A 17678-nucleotide genomic window follows, 5' to 3' on the forward strand; every position below is an offset into this window, starting at 1 on the left:
CCTCAAACTATTATTAAAGATCCAAATCCTTGAATCAGAATATACTTAATTATTCTTAATTCAGACTCTTTTCTAATCAGGGGTTGGGGGGGGGTAAGTAAAATACAAAGCTTTTTGTGAAGGGTTCTAATTTGTGAATTACAATGCAAGCCTTATATAAAATGATTTTTTTTTATTTTCAAAGTTTGATGCAAATTGATTAATGAATTGGTCTATGCATTTACGTAATACAAGGATAACTGTATTACCTAGCTACTGATCATTATTTATTCTTATGAAATAATTTTATATTAAGAAGGAGGAGGCCATGTTTTCATTGGGTTGTTTTAGGGTATTTTAATAAGAACTTTTTAAATTTATTTCCTTACATTTTTACATGAAGTAAAATGATAGGAAAGTCAAATTGTTTGTTTGGGTTACGATAATGAATATAGGTTTCCTTATTTAGATCCAGAGGGAGCTCCCAGAGCTTTAATTCCTCTGTTAGTTGTTATTGAATTTATTAGGGTGTTAATCCATCCTTTAACTCTTAATTTAATGTTTTGCATTATCTTATGGAAAAGCTTGGCCTGCTCAGCCATGTTATATCACTTTAAAATATATCAGTCACAACATTATTTGAATTTTCAGTGATGGAGGATTGCTTGCTAAATAACTTGCAAATAAACAATTATTTCACGGAATCCGCAGTACGAATGATAAAAAATGAGTTCAAAACATATGTTACCAAAAAATATTAGCAAAATTTCATGGATAAAGAAAAATATCACCTCAGCACAACAGGACTACCTAGATATATACAGAGAGGTTAATATTGGTTCCTAGATTCACTATAAAGTTATTTTGAATCTAGGGAGTTATAATTTAACTTATGGTTTATTTTATTATATGGGGCACCTTTGAATTTTGTGTGCTCAAGAGTAGGTAATTTTATGTAAATAACGTCATAGAATTAATTATTCCTTTAATATTAATATATTTAACACCTTTGAGGAACTTTTAATAGTTTTAATTCGAACAAATTATGCTTTTTTACATAAAATATTAGGATTTACTTCATTTTATTAATCAGTTTTAATTTAATGCTAATACTCTACTAAGTAGATAATATGTATTTTTTGAAAGACCTGCAATATACGAAGGAAATTGTGATGCATATACAAAATAAGTAGAAAATGAAAATAATTAAGATATAATTAGGTAATGTGTACAATATACAATACTAAATATTATAGAATAATGATCTTTGACTTTAGTTTGTAAATAAATTTATTCGAAACTCGTGAAATAAAATATGAGAAAATATTCTTCCTTTGCGACTTTTTCAAGGCTTGTACCTATGTATGTCTGTAGGTTTCTCATTTGCCGGGGAATTGTTGAAGAACAGTATCCCGGGAAGTGACAAGATCCCATTAGTAAATAAATTTGTATAATGAAAGTCCTTCTTTTCATATTTAAGGCTACTCATACCTACATATTAGAGTCTTGCTATTTTGTGAAGTTGAAATTGAATTAAAAATTATTATGGATAACAAGATGTGTTTAGGTGTTGGTAATGACCTCTTATTTTTTTTTTTCTGTGCCATCATACCCTATATCCGGTCAAAGTTCCAGTGTACCGGAAGTACTTCAAAATGAGGTAAAATTAAAAAAAAGAAATTTTTTTTATACAATTAAGGCATTTAAAAAAATTATTATTAATTTTTTTGACTTTTTATATAGTCGGGTTTGTAAGTTAAAATTAATTAAGTAACTAATATAGAATATATATTCTCAATCCCAGGTTATTTACTCTTATCATTACCACTAATTGTATGCAAGTTGTTTAATAGAGCAGTCGGGTCCCACTTTACCCGATCCAACCGACAACAAATCAGGTGCAATAGTAAGAGATGAACAAAATACATTTTTGGTGGAGCTGTGGGTAGTATAAATGTAAAATAGACAACCCGACTCATGGGCTAAAAGTTTATTTGCGTATGACTACAATATATGCAATTCTTTATTTTCTTTATTTAAGGTCTATTCAACGTTTAATCTTATGAATTACTACTGGCACTACCCGGGATTCCCTGGAGTAATAAGGCGTCGGCTCAAAGATAAATTTTTCTTTTGTAATAAAGAAAATGACTCCCTAAGAAATTCTGAGTGTATATGTAGGTTCACTGAAGTGCTTACGACCAATTTGACACGCATTTATTCTACCTTTTTATTATTCTTATGAAGTAACTCTTTATTTTAAAAAAATATATGAAGTAAAATGCAATATTAATATAAAGGGAGAAATCATGCGTGGTGAAGGATTGCGTAAGCACTTCAGTGAACCCACCTTTATTCTTCGTTTTTCATGAGCATATTCATACGTAACTCCTAAATACTTATATAAATTCACATGTGTTCTGCCTTCAACCATGAAAGAAAAATAATGAGAGTTTGAGAAAAAAAAATGAATATTTGGGATGACTGATTAGTACTTAAGAGCACTTATTAATAAAAACAAACAAAATGCAATATTTTCATACCAGCGTTGAAAAATATTTAATTCAAATCTTAATATATATTGAAAATGCGCAAGAATGATGATATGCATGCATAGGAGACCAACAACAAAAACAAACAAAAATGAATTGTAAACATGCACATACCTGCAATATTTTAATAATACGAATACATTACTATTTATTATATCAAAAATATTTATATGATTTACAACACGGAGCAATAAATACAGTTTCCCCTCAACACATGTTCGATTTTATATGCAAACGCCGCCAATATTTCATTAATACGACTACATTGTTATTTCATAGGTCAAAATATGTTTATAATATAAAAAATCAGGGGGACTATATACATTGTACTGGGTGACTCGTTTATATATATTCAGACATACAGAAAGACAAACTCTGCTTTATTACTATAGATATATAATTAAATAAAGCTTATATTATTAAACGATTTTATGCAAGATAACCAAGGAATATTCCGTAGGAGTAAAATCCCAAGAAATCTTGGGAAACTAGGTTCCCGGGAGAGAAACCCTAGTATGTATAACTAAATTATCATTATATGAATTTATTCATAAACCTACATATATGTATAATAAAGACCTAAAAATCTTGAAATCAGGGATTAAAAAAAATGGATATTAAAAATAAGTTTTATAATGTAATTAAACTTGTGGATATAAGGAAGCGATTCTTAACTGGGGATGCACTTAGATATTGTTAAGCGGCCATATGTTAAAAATCAACATATATAGGCATCGTGTTGTAAGGGTAAAGCTTTAAACCAAATAGCGAAACGCGCCTTTTAGCTTGAATAAGTTCATAGATGTATGTGTAGACTTGTAAAAAATACGAACGCGAGTCTTTTTGTAATTACAACATGAATAATCTTCTTCTTCTTTTTTTTTTTTTTTTGCAGAAGCTGTTAACATTATAGTTATATACTTGAAGAAAGAACATCGAAGTATAAAGTAGGTATTTCAAAAATCTATAGCTATTCAAAAAAAAAATATATATATATATATTTCAACTAAAAATTTTAAATAAAATATCAAAAAAATTTAGTATTTTGTTAATAGCTTTGGATTTTGGTAATTTTATATTTGTAAATTTTCTTTGTTTTAATTTAATCTTTTGTGAATAGCTACAAATTTTTGTATTTTTTTTGTAAAAATTCTCCCCACAAATATCATGCAGATACCCCTGCAAACCATATGTTTTTGTCCAGTGTATCTTGGAGTTTGGCTTAATTAAAAGTGGAAAAATAGATTATAAAATTCCATTTCTTAAAAAAATTCACATAATCTTTTGCTAATTTTTTAATGTACGGGTATTGGGATGTCTGAATTTAAATAAATTATTATAATTAATAAGAGTGTTTATATTGTCTATATCTTGGATTGTAAATTGTAAGTATTAAAATAATAACCTTGATAATCTGAAAGATGTTTTGAAAGAGAGCGTTTAGCTGTCACGACTTTTAGCTGCAAAAAGCTACGTTGCGAAATAAATAAACACTACTTCCCTCCCTACCTTGCAATTACTCCATTTTAAATCCTCAATTCTGCTCCAACTTTAAAAAGGATTTGCAATAAATTTTAAATAAATGTGCTTGAAAAATTAAAATTAAAAACTCAATGTATGTTACTTTTAGTAATGAAACGATTAATCGCGTATTTTTTCTGGAGTCAGAATTGGGATCGGCATCGTGAAAATAATGTTTAATTTGCAATTGCGATTCTTATTTATTATTAGTATTTGATTATTATGGCTTTCCTAAGTTATGAAAAAGAAAAAATATCCCCCCAAAAAAAAAATTAATGAAATTTTAACTTTGTGAAATAAAATTTTTGATAATATTTTAAATTTAATTTAATTTTTCAAGTTTTTTCCTAGAAATTTAATTTCCTGTGAATAACTATGTATTTTTCAAATTTTTCACGAAATAAAAATACAAAAAACAACTCCCCAAATAAAATCCTGTGGACGCACCTGATAGAAAAATTGTAGTTTTTAATTATTATTTAAGATATTAAAGAATCGGCATTGGGATTTTTTTTTTTTAATCGTCCCATCACTATTTACTTCACTAGCTCCTGTTACTATAGGTATGAATCATTTCCACTGTCTGTATTTGGAATACATAGAAGCTGAATTAACAAAAACACAATCAGGAATTTATAACTCTCTATCTCAGCAGAAAAAAGACTTGAATTTCTATGAAAATGAAATAATTGATGATGCAACAAAAGTTACAAACACAACATTTATTGCAAAAATATATTTCCAAGAAATAGTAAAATTACATATTTATTCTAATTATCCATTAGAAGCAATATCTTCTTTAAAAGTGGATGCCAATGTTTTAACTGTAAAAACAACCCGCTTTAAAACCAACCGGAAAAAAACCAAACAAATCATGATATTTATTGTCAGGAAGAGTGCATAGCCAGGGATTGTTTAAGCGTGAGCGGGGCTTAGGACAAAGATAATTATGTGGGACTCTTTTCTTTTTTGAGAATTGATTTTAAATAACATTTTTCAAATGACGTTATTTCATTATAAATTTTCTTTTGTCTAATAAAGAGTGAAGCCTGTTTCCCCAGTGTTACTATGAAACCGTTCTTGGGTCTAGTATTACTCAGTCAAAAGAAGGTGTGTTGTCATAAATATTTGATTAAAAAAATTGAAAATTTATAGAAACAATGACTTTTTTTTTGTTTTTTAAAATTTAAATTTTTAGAAAATATTTGAAAATAGTCGTTTTCTTTAGAAAATATTTGAAAATAGTCGTTTTCTTTAGAAAATATTTGAAAATAGTCGTTTTCTTTAGAAAATATTTGAAAATAGTCGTTTTCTTTAGAAAATATTTGAAAATAGTCGTTTTCTTTAGAAAATAAAGTATTGGTCTTTTTTTTAATTGCTGAGATTCAATTTATTTTGCTGTGACGTTATTAAAAAAAAGCAAACACGATCTATTTTTTTTTCTTCAAACAACCTATTTTTGTTATTTATTAATTAATCATTAATAATTTAGCTTATTTCTTATAATCAATCATGGGTCCAGGACAAATCCTCTCAATGCCTCCTAAAATTAACTTGGTGTGCGATCAAAATAATTTATATCTGATGCCTATGATTGGATGATATAATTTTTCGATGTTTTCAATTCACCTGCAATAACCTTTTGTCATTAGCCTCTCTTTTTCAAGGCAAAGCCATGTATATAATGGAATCAGGGTTATGATTATATAATCAAAAATGTGGGGGTGGCAGATTCGGATAACTGCTGTTTAGAGGAAAAGGGAAATGTGGCCTAAAATTGACTGTTGAAAAATCCCCCTTGAATCTTGCAATAAAGAACAAATTATTTTGCACCAAATTACAAAATCGTGATTTGTCGATAAAATATTGCCAATTTTTGTAATCAATTATGATAAATATAAAACAACGATAAATATTTTGAATTATCTTTTGTACAACTGTATTTTTCTTAAAATTCTATCCTCATTTTGTCAAAAAACCAGCTTGAAATCCAAAGTCTACTGATGACCATTTGTAAAATTGCTAACAAGGAAATTTTCATAAAAGTACAGAAAATAATGGTTGGGACATCCCGATACGACACTGCTATTGCAGTATTGATGTCTTCCAAATATAACTTGGATACGATGTGAGGAAGAATGATGCATAATAGTTTTTTTTTCTTAAATTGTGAAAACAATTATCTTTGATCGTCAACAAGACTATGAATAATATATAGAGTGGCAAAGGCTTACTTATCAGCTTTTGCAAGGTGATTTTATTATAAATATATTTTGCCTTTGATTTTCAAAGTTAACATAAGGCTATATCAAAAAGTTACCCTGCAAGAGCGATCAAAGGAACAGGAACCAGTTATTATCGAGATATTTGAAATTTGACAGGGGGTAACACCTCTAAAACGGTTAAGGATTTAGGGGCGTCCACAGGCAGGGATGGGGTCAATTGAAGGATTTTTTGTTTTTTTACAAGAAAATTTAATATTTGAAATTTAATTTTTATTCATAATTGTTTCCAAAAAATGTATTAACTATGACTAAGTATGGATTGTTTGAATTTTTCTTCAAAAAGTTTAATATTTGAATTTTTTTTTTGATGACCTGTTGATTTTTGAAAATAGCTATGAATTTTTGAAATTTTTTCGAAAGAAATTAATATTTGAAACTAATTTTCATTTTTTCCTAAAATAATACTATTTTTGTTTTTTTTCACAAAACAAAAACAAACCAATCCCCAAATATAATCCTGTGGACGCCCCTGAGATTGGATCCAGGTACACTAATACGAAATGTCCGAGGATATTTGGCCTCCTTGACATGAGTCCGATGGATTATTTTGTCTGGAGCTACCCTAAGTAAAAAGTCAATCTAGTTCCACAAATAATCAGGAAGTCACTCATCGACTCCATCCTCCTGGAATGCAAAAATTTAGATCAAGCTCTAGTTTCTAGAGCCTGCTTGTGGTTGCTAAAGTAGGTTACATTGAGTGAAATATATTCTCAATGAGTGCAACTGCTGCTGAGTTTTTGTTTTTTTAATTAATCTTAAAACTGGTCCATTTTACTTTAATTTAAAGTAAATCAATCAAAAGTGCCGGATTTTATTGTGATATCCTCTATATTCCATATCAATATCAATTGTATCCGTATAAAAAAAAGTTTCGTGAATTGGTTAACAAAATTTTACCATATCTGGTGTACGAGTAAACCATTATTCATTTTCTTCCCTCACTTTCAATAAGGCAATATTAATTTTTACCTAAAGAAATAATTAAGGCAATCACATTTACGAAATACACTCATGGCAAGCGTTTACACTTAAAGGTCGGAATATGATATGACGTATCATTCTTCAAATCAGAAAAACCTACACTGATACTTTAATGTGTGTATGTTATAATATAGGCATGATATTATGTTATTTTTTTTTATTTGACTCTTCCCCTGTCTTTAGTATACACTGTTTGAAGAGGGGGGAAAAACCCTCGACTGTAGGAGGAGACAAGGCAGATATAATTTGTATAAATTAATTTATCATGAATAATTATAATAGTTATTTGAGTAGAAGAGAGGTAGGAAAACGATAGAAAAAACTTTACAGAAATTCCCGTTTTTACTTCTATTCTCCTCTTCTTTTCTATAATATATTAGTTGAAAAGAATTTTCGAACAAAGGAAGAACACGCAAAAAAGAAAAGAAAAAATTTCCCCTTAGTTTTTCTGTAAAAAAAAAAATAAAAAAAAATGATGGTTTACGATTTTGAAATTTATGTTCGAGTGCAGTAATTGTGAATAGAATCAAAGTCCGGAAAAATGTAAGTCATGTTTTGCAAAATTTATCATTTAATAACTGCTAAATAAATCGCACATTTATTTTGTATTTTATTTATCGTCCTTAGCTACAAATTATATTTGATACTCGTTTAAATGTCTGATTTTTTAAATATTTGTTATAATTCTTTGTAAGGACTAGGTATTTTGGGTTCCAATGGCCTCTCTGGGATTTTTTAGATCTAAAATAAGAAGAGATTTCTTAGAATCATACTACTACACTCTTTCATTCTTAATTTGTTACATTTTTTTTTCTCATAATAAAAAAAAAGAAAAAGATAACTATTTAATTGTTATTTTAAGGCTTTATTCTATAAAATGAGCAAATCTTAACATAGTCACCATGTAGATAATCAGTAATTAATTTGACAAATTTGCAAACTAATCAGATTGTCTCTTAGTTAATTTATAGCAGAAAACGAAACAATAAACGTTGATATTCCCTTAATATACTAATTAAATCCGTTAGTTTTTCAACTTTTTTTGAATTTTGATTATTGCTAGTGAGGAAGAGTTGTGATGTGGTATGAAAATGACGCACGCAAAATACAAGGTCATCTTTAGTTCGCTCATTTTGATAAAATTTTTGAAAAAAGCAAAAACTCTTTAATTAGTAAATATAGATACGAAGAAGACGTTTTTAGTTGTTTAACATAAAATAATTTTGATACATATTTTTCTAACCTATAAAATATACTTATAAAGTGTTTTTTTTTTTTTTTGTAAATTATCCTATAAAAGTTAGAAAAGTTCGATAATCTTCGTGTACCCTGCCTCATTTCTTTACATTTTCATAAAGGAAAGATCAAAATTTTCTAATGATATTTTCTCTTTTTGCTCCATAATGCAGCTCCAAAAAAAAAATATAGGAATATTTTTATAGTTTAGAATAATGTTTATCATAATTAATAAATTCAAAGTAATGAAGAATGCTGTATTTTAACCTTTATTAACGAAAATAACTTTGTCTCCCTCAGACATTGAACGGGATCTGCTTACTAAAGATGACATCAAGGGGCAATGAAATTTTGCATACGGTTTTTTTTCATTAATGTATCACAATCATTTTCAATTATGGCTAATTCAAAAAATTGAACTAGCCCTAATTGAAATTGAAAAAAGTTGACCCCCAAAAAAAAAAAACCTCCCTAATAAATATAGATTAATGCACGTTCTACAAGTAAAAATTTAATTTATTATGTATTAATTAGTTATGCCACTCAGTTTAAATCCCAATTTTCTCCAGTTTTGTTATTAAATGGATATTCTAGATGTATCATCACGTCTGTAACCAATAGTGTACAAAAAAACCAAAAAAAAAACCACACAAAACATAATAAGTTTTTATTTTCTATAAAAAAATAGTTCATTATATTTTTCAATTTTAAAAAAAACCCGGGATGCTGTTCGTGGGACCAATCAAGAAATATTTATTTGTAAAGACAGAATTCAACTACATGACTTGTTGAGCTACGGGTAAACTACAATTATTGATATGTAAATAAGAATATTTCGAATGGATGAGATAATTATCCTTGACCTCGGCATGATGCAATAGTGTCTAATACTTAAATGTTTTTTATCAGACATGCAGTTATAAAAACACTAATCTAAGGGATAGCCTTGAGTCTATTTTTTTGTATATATATATATACAGTAATGATATTCAATTATTATTAGAGAAACAAACCAAAATAAGTTGTTTCTCTAACTTTTATTTTTGCGGTTGTATAATTGATTGATGGACTCTTGTTACATGATGACTTCATGTTCGTACACATTTATCAACGTCATATTGTATTGTAAGAAATATTTTTTGTAGAATTTCGAAAATGAAATACTAGATAAGTGAAGGAAGGTTATAACTTTTGTAGGGCCGAACTAGTTCAATTTAGAACGATATCAGAGTAAAATTCGGTCCACACACAAAAATCGGTCTTGATCTATCTAATATTATGTTAAAAGTGTATTTATCTCATAACAATACGTTGAAAAGAGATTGAACCAAAGCATAGTTTTTATAACTTCCTAAGGGATTGGGAAATCGATAAATTCTGAAATTACAGATCCTTGAATCTAAAGAAGTATAATACAAAAGATTAATAAATTGAAAAAGAAACGATAAAGAAAAATTAAGTTGTACCAAATTACTAAAAAAAAAAAAGGCTTAAAAAAAAATTGATCAAAATATAATTATATTGGTTTTAGAAAAGACACTCATCATTTTAAATTTTTTCTCAATAATTATGCACAATTTCAGAGCAGAAAAATTGTAAACCGAAGATAAAATTCGGTCTTAGACAACACTAATGAATATATTTATTAAAATTGTAAGAACAATTGCATCCAAAATGTTTGGCAAAAAGGAGAAATGAACGAAATTTATGAGCCTATTACTGGCTACATTGGAAAATCTTTAAAATATAGAAGTATAAAGTTATTAAGCACTTGTAAATTTTAAATTGGTATATTTTATCAGTTGTAAAACTTTTAATTCCTTTTCTTGGGAAAAAAGCTAATTAATGTAATATTAATACACTTTAATAAAAGCTAAAGATTTCCTATTAGTACAAGGATTATAGTGACCGAGAGAGAAAATACGAAAGATTTTTTGGTAAGGAGTAGTTTTTAAACATAAAAACTTATCGATTATTGAGTATATTTATTGTTATGGGAGTATACTATTTACCTTTCCCTCATTTTAAATAATAAATGGATGTGCCAAGATTAGTTTTGAAAATCTGCATGAAAAAAGTACCCGTCTAGGTGGTTACATTTAGGCACTTTCAAGCCAATAAATGAGCAAAAAATATTTTATGTAATAACTTAGGTAAGAATAATGAAGAAAAATATTCTCCAATTTCCTAATTCTTAAAATATTTCACGAAGGATTTAAAATATCATCATTTGAAAATGTTTACATACAGTACAATCAATGAATGAAATAAATAAATTGATTAAAATTATCGTCTAAAAATGATGATCAATTTATAATTTGTAATCGTGTAAATCTGTAGTGAAGGGCATTTTGTAGAGAGCGAGTGGAAGGCGGGAGTGAGACTAGGTATGATATTTTTGAATTAATAAGTAATTATTATTATTTATTATAATTGTTAGAATTTAATTTTTATTACATAATTTTTGAAGGAGAATATATAGGCCCATCTATGGTATTTAGATAGTAATGAAAATCCTGTATATTTTGGACATATTAAAAACAAAGAATCCAAAAATTTAGATTGTAACCATGACAATTTAATTTTTTTTTTAATAGCATTAGATCAGCTACAATCAACTGTGACAAGGGGGAAGAGAAAGAATTAAATAAACAATGACATTGGTAAGAATTACTCTGATGTCTCGAACCTCAATTCTACTCTGAGTCCAAGGAGTTACATTATAGCTCCCTAACAAATCTTCAATCTTACTCTCCAACTTTTTATGAGCCCACACAGGCTTTGAATATAATAGAAAAGGAAATTCACTACTCACGAGTTAATAATAATCACAAGAGCCAAGGAAAATAAAATTAATTCTTCATATTTCAAAAAAAACAAAAAAAACCGGGCCAGAGAAAATAAATTCATGATTGTCATCACTGTCTTTAGACGTCTGTAAAATATCACAGGCGCCAATGGGTTCTACAATTATTATAAAGGCCTGTAAGAGGCCTTTATTTAAGGCTGGCGACTGGGCTCCTTCCATCACTAGTCTAGATGGATCACTATGTCCTAGGATTATAGACAGATATAGCAAATGCCTCTACTTTTCGAAAACAGCAGATATACGAACAATGCATTAACTGTTCTTTATCATATTAATGGATCAACTTGATGAGGCAATCAATCAGAAAATACCTTACAACTAAGAGAAAAATCAATGAATCTGAAGGATTTAAGATTGCCAAAATCCCATCTCCCTCTTCTAAAATATTGATCAGTATTTGTTCGATTTAACATTTTCTTGTTTGTAGATCTTAAAATATACTCGAAGAAAAGGGATTTGGCTCTTATAATAATGTTTTATATACTATTTTATCTTTTGAGAGATATTGAAAATCATGGAAAATTATTGTTATTATTTACAAATTCCAATCTTACAATAAAAAAGAACAAACTAAAATAATGAATTGGTTAATCCCCAGACCTAATGACCCATTCTACTTATAGCCAAGAATTTTTTACGCATGAAAATCATGCAATAGTCTTTCTGTATTTATATATTGTATATTTTGTTCAAATGTATTCTATAAAATACGTTTTCAACTAGATTAGCAATTTAGGAATAATTCCCTTTCCACTTTGATTGCTCTTAATATTTCTAATATATGTATCTATGTAAACAGGGTTACCCCATAACCAAAACTAATACTTTGCAGGGAAGGTTGTAGCCTTACCATAGTTAAAAGCTTTATATGCAAATTGATGATTAAATTTAATTTATTCAAACATGACAAGGAATATGCATTTGTTATATGATTAGGTTAAAAATGACTGCAAATAATATTTTCCAGTACAAGATACCTCCACCGAAGATGTTTATATCCAAAAATACCTCACACGAGTAAATATTGCATAATATATAACTTTAGACCAAGAACCGCTGTTTGTAGAAATTTTAATAAATATGGAATGCTTCATAATAATGTTGCTTCAACTTAAACAATGATAGACCCGACTTGAGTCCATGATTTTTCAACTCGAGTTCAAATTTTATAAAAAAAACATAAAGTAAGGATTATAAATACAGATTTTATAAAACGCGATGCATTATATTAAAAAAGGTGTTGATTTGGTGATTCGATTTTTAAAATAAAAAAATCCCGAATGGACTTCATATTTTATTCAGCCAATCACTTAACCTATTATATATTAAGTTTTGCGTTTGATGGCGCTGTTTCTTATGAATCCCAATTTCCAATGAACTTTTCTTAATCTTTGAGACCTTGGATATATCCTAGTACACTTTTTTAAACAAATCCAACGATTTGACAGTTACAAAAAAATATTAGCTCATTTGTGCTCTGAAGGCAAAAAAAGTCGCCCAAAAATACATAAAAGAGGCTAAATAATGCCCCAAGAATACATTAAAATCTGCAAACACTGCAGATTTATTAAGTAACTCTTTCTCTTTCTGGTGACGTCATAAGTAATCATTGTATCGGTAAATATAATACATAAAAGGTAAAAAGAATGTTATAATTTAAATTTCTTTTCACATTGTTCCTTATTTATTAACGCTATATTTAGGTTTTTTCTATTAGTTTCTATCGTTAAAATCCTGTATCTGGGATTCTAATGATGTCATCGGTTATGCTAGTTGCTAGTTAATTTTCCGGTGGAACAGAACATCGTTGCTGACTAACTTTATAATGACAACATTGGGACTGATATGCAAGACTAAATTGAACTGGACCGAGACTGAACTAGACTGAAGTCTTCAGTCCTAAATAAGGAACAACACCAGCGGCGTCCGCAGGATTATATATATATATGTTTTTGTTGTTGTTGTTTTCTTTGGTGGGGGGCTGGGTTTTGGTATTTTTTGAAATTAAATTTCAAATACAAAATATTCGGAAAATAAAATTCTGATGTTAAATTTTGTAGAAAAAACCAACAGCTCTTTACAAGACGTTACACAAAAATTAACTTTCAAATATTTTTTTTTTTTTTCAATTTCAAAAATCCACAGCTATTCACAAAAAAATTAAATCTTTTTGAAAGAGATTTCCAAAAATCAACAGCTTTTAAAACAAAATTGAAAAACCAAATAAAATGGGGGATATGCTATATTCCCGCAAGCTCAGCCCCTGCGGACGCCCCTGGACACAACACATATATGATTAGTAACATATTTTTTCATCATTATTAATCTTGAGGTTGTTTCCATTACAGTTGAATTAAACTACATACATTTTCTAATTATTTTAACTAAATAATTATTTGCCATAGGTCTTTTGTGTCTTTTGATAAACTTTTCTCATTTTTTAATAATTTTAATAGTATTTGACCTTTAATTAGTTTATTTATTTCTTCTTGACATTTATAGCTTGTACAATCAATACATAGGTATAGATATGAACACCCAAGGTATGATGCTTCTGCTCTGAGTCATCAAAAAAGTATTTAAGGGGCACACTATATTAAATATACTATTCTTTTATTGAAATCTTTCATATGTGTACATTTATTTTCCTTTGGGTTAACTTTTATTGATCATTTTAGAATAATTCTTGAGGAACTTAAACTAATATTTTTTTTTCTTTTGTGACACTTTTTTTCAAATTTAGTAGATTTAATGTCGTCATTATATCTTTTAGTAAATTTAAATCCGAGTATTTTATTATTTTTAGTTGATTCAGTTTAGCACAGGCTTGGTTATTGAGTGTCGAATCAGAATCGTTCATGCTTTAAAGACACAAAAATATTTGCAATTTTTTTTTTGCCATCCATTTCTTTTCTTCTTTTTTATTATCCTCCAACGACATGTTTCACACCAGAACCAAAGCTAGAACCAAGTGGTGAAGGGAAAGTCACTTTATAATTATTTGTCCAAATTTAATTTTCATTGCTAGGGGTATCATGTATTACTCAACAAATAGCTACGCAACCTCCATGAATACACAAGGTAAATTCTGGAAAAAAAGTATATTCATAGACAAAAACTAACTAAATGACTTCCGTGAAGGTAGATCATATTGGCAATGTTAAGTTTTTTTATTCAAAACTAAGTTTTGACAAAAAAAGATTACGGGGTCTTGTTGTAAAGAAATGAACAAAAAAGTGTGTAAGGGGCATATCCTGGTTTAACACCATCTCTAAAAGGATCCACCATTTCGTTATCTTTAATGTATCTAACAACCGTTTTTCAAAAAAAAATAACAGAAAAAAGGGCTTCAAATCAATTGGTAGTTCGCCAATAATTATTTCTAAATATTGATTAGAAAAAAATAAAACACATAATACAGTTTAAATTTTTAAATTGGTGAAATAACTCAATGTTTCGTTCATAGATAAGAATATTGACCAACAATGTAACTCAATAGAGAGGTTGAGTGTTAAAACATAATTTATGACACATCTGTTTCTACACACAAATATGTTGTATATATGACTAATCGCAAACTTTTACATAAAAGGAGGTTCATATTTTTAAAGAACACTCCGAAAACATCTGGTACATATTTGTTGATATTTTTATTAAATAAAATGGACAAATTCCCTATAAATCTTGATGGCAATAAAAAAAAAAGATACATGTATTGAACACTTCTTCATGCATAAGAAATAAATTGTCCTTTAGTTTCACTATATATAATAGGTACAAAAAATCTCTGTAATGTTAAAATGGCTAGACATTTACAATTTTTTTTTTTTTTTTTGGATCAAAAGTTAAGGACGAGAAAAGTGTCCCTAAGATGTCATCTTTGCAAATGTAATAGTTAATTTATTGTGTAGATTGAAGCTTTAAAACAAAGTGGTTAAACGTGTCTGCTATTTTAAATAGATTCCTTATATAATTAATATATTCTTCAACAATCAAAATGTAGTTTTTTATTACATCATTGTATAATTTTTTGTCATTATCCATCATACTATATGTAATTTTTCTCCCCTTCGCAGATTATGCCATGTGCATTTAGTTCGAGGTGAGAATTCATGTTTAGTTATGATTAGAGTTCAGTAGTTTGTATTGAAAAAAAACTCGCAAATTAAAAAGGAGAGCTTGACATTTATTATTACTGAATCAACATCCTTGTTAATATCAACTGCCTGTTATACGTATGATTTTGGTGGGGAAAAATAAATTACTGGTAAAAAGAGAAGAAGATTTAAAATAGTATTAGTGGAAGGGAAGGGAAGTATTGTAATTATGTTTAAATTCATATTTATTTATTTCATTTTGCATTTGTAAAACAATTTACACCAAAAACAGGCAATAATGCAAAAATACATCAAAGGGAGAAGTTAATACCACGATGACCGTGATACAACTAATGAACAATAAAAAGAAGAAAGAGCACACACAACAACCATTTTTACTTATCATTCTTTCATTACACAAATTTCAACTCTAGTTATAACTACAGATGACATGTTTGTAATGAAAAAACTATGTTTATAAATTAGAAAAGGAAAAAAAGGGTTGTTGCGTGTGCTCTTTCATCCCTTTTGTTTATTATTGTGATGTTAACTTCTCCCTCTGAAATAAGCATTATTGCCTATCTTTGCTGTAAATTGTTTTAAAAATTCCTAATTTATTAAATATATATAAATTTAAATCTTATTATGATATTGCCCCAGGTTCTTAATTCAGGTGTACAATATGTCTCCTCGTGTGAGCGAAACATATGGTACACCTGAATTAAGGCTCTTGTTAATATCAGCTTCCTGTTTTAAGATTTTGGAGGGCAAAAATGAATTACTGCCATAAAAAGGAGAACCTTCTACATTTAAAATAACATTAGTGGAGGGAAAATATTATAATTATGTTTCAATTTTAAATATATTTATAATATTATGTATTTTAAAAACAGAGCCCACTCAACAACTATTGTTCTTTTTCTAATTTCTAAACTTAGTTGTTTATTACAAATATTGCATTTTACTTATACATAAGGATGGTCAAAACGACCAAAAAATTAACAGTTTTGCGATTAGAAAAGGAAAAACTGTAGGTGCTGTCGTTCTTTTTTAAAATAGTGAGGCCAACCTTTCTCTCTCTAATAATATTTTAAATGTAGAAGGTTTCCTTTTCTATAACAGTAATATATTTTTCCCTCAGAAATCATATAACGGCATCGGATGTTAACAAGAGTCTTATTTCAGTCAAGCTCCCACCTTTTCCTTGCTAGTTATACAGTAACATTAAAGTCTACTCGACAAAAAACGTATCTTGTACCCAATAATATTTGAAAAATATAGATATCGTTCTCTTCGTTTTGTCCCTTGGTTCATAAGGTCGAGCTCCACCACGCATATATGTAAATAAGAAGGTGTAATGATGTTATAATATATTTTTAATATATATTAGGATCTGATATTGGTACATAAAATAACGCTGGTGTAAATTTCTACCATAACTTTAATTTTACATTTTTTTACAATCATAGAATGGTACAAGGGCATTTACCCCCTCACAACCCCTCCTTGACAAACATACTCTTGATGATCTATCCCCGTGAGGTGTGTTTTTCCTTTTCTAATGGAAGAATAAATTAGAAAGAGTAACACCCTGCTACCGTAACAACCAGCCCTAGACAAACAACCTCTAGAGAACTTAACCACAGTAGTTATGTTTTTCTTTTTCTGTTAGAAAATTTCATTCTGCATAATGATAAGTATTAGGGGAGACAAATCTTGAGACGGATTCTTATCTGTACTTCTAACTCCGTCTTGTAAATGAATAGAGTAAATAAGAATGTGAGATGCTGTCAGTTTCATGGATTCCTCCAATACTTGATTCACAGTTAATTGTTTTCTTCGAATTCTAAATGTAGACAATGGGCCTAAAGATATCCGAGTACAAGGTGCTTTAATTCTTCTTATTAAAGTAAAGAAAAACTTTAAAAGGACGTGCTATTAATTACCTGGTGTTGTCTACTCTTATCTTTAACTTTAGACAAGTGATTTCCATCCTCATTTTTAATAAATAATGGTATTTGTAAAATTATCTATTTTTATTCAAAAGCAAAACATTTTTCTTATTTTTTTTCCAACTCAAATATAAAGTTACCTTTTTTAGGATTTTTTTTCCATCATTAGATATTTGATTCAAATTTGCCGACTGACATCACATTTT

General features: G+C 28.2%; 1 protein-coding gene across 1 annotated transcript in view; it reads left to right on the forward strand.

Moving 5' to 3' along the window:
* Positions 1-7592: 7592 nt before the first annotated feature.
* Positions 7593-17678, forward strand: part of LOC121116998 (uncharacterized) — a 35360-nt gene continuing 25274 nt past the window's right edge. The window contains exon 1 of the mRNA XM_040711320.2: positions 7593-7861. The gene's annotated coding sequence lies outside the window, so the exon portion shown is untranslated. The remainder of the gene's footprint in view (positions 7862-17678) is intronic.

Source organism: Lepeophtheirus salmonis, chromosome 4, assembly GCF_016086655.4.
Source record: "Lepeophtheirus salmonis chromosome 4, UVic_Lsal_1.4, whole genome shotgun sequence".
NCBI classification, from domain to species: Eukaryota; Metazoa; Arthropoda; class Copepoda; order Siphonostomatoida; family Caligidae; genus Lepeophtheirus; species Lepeophtheirus salmonis.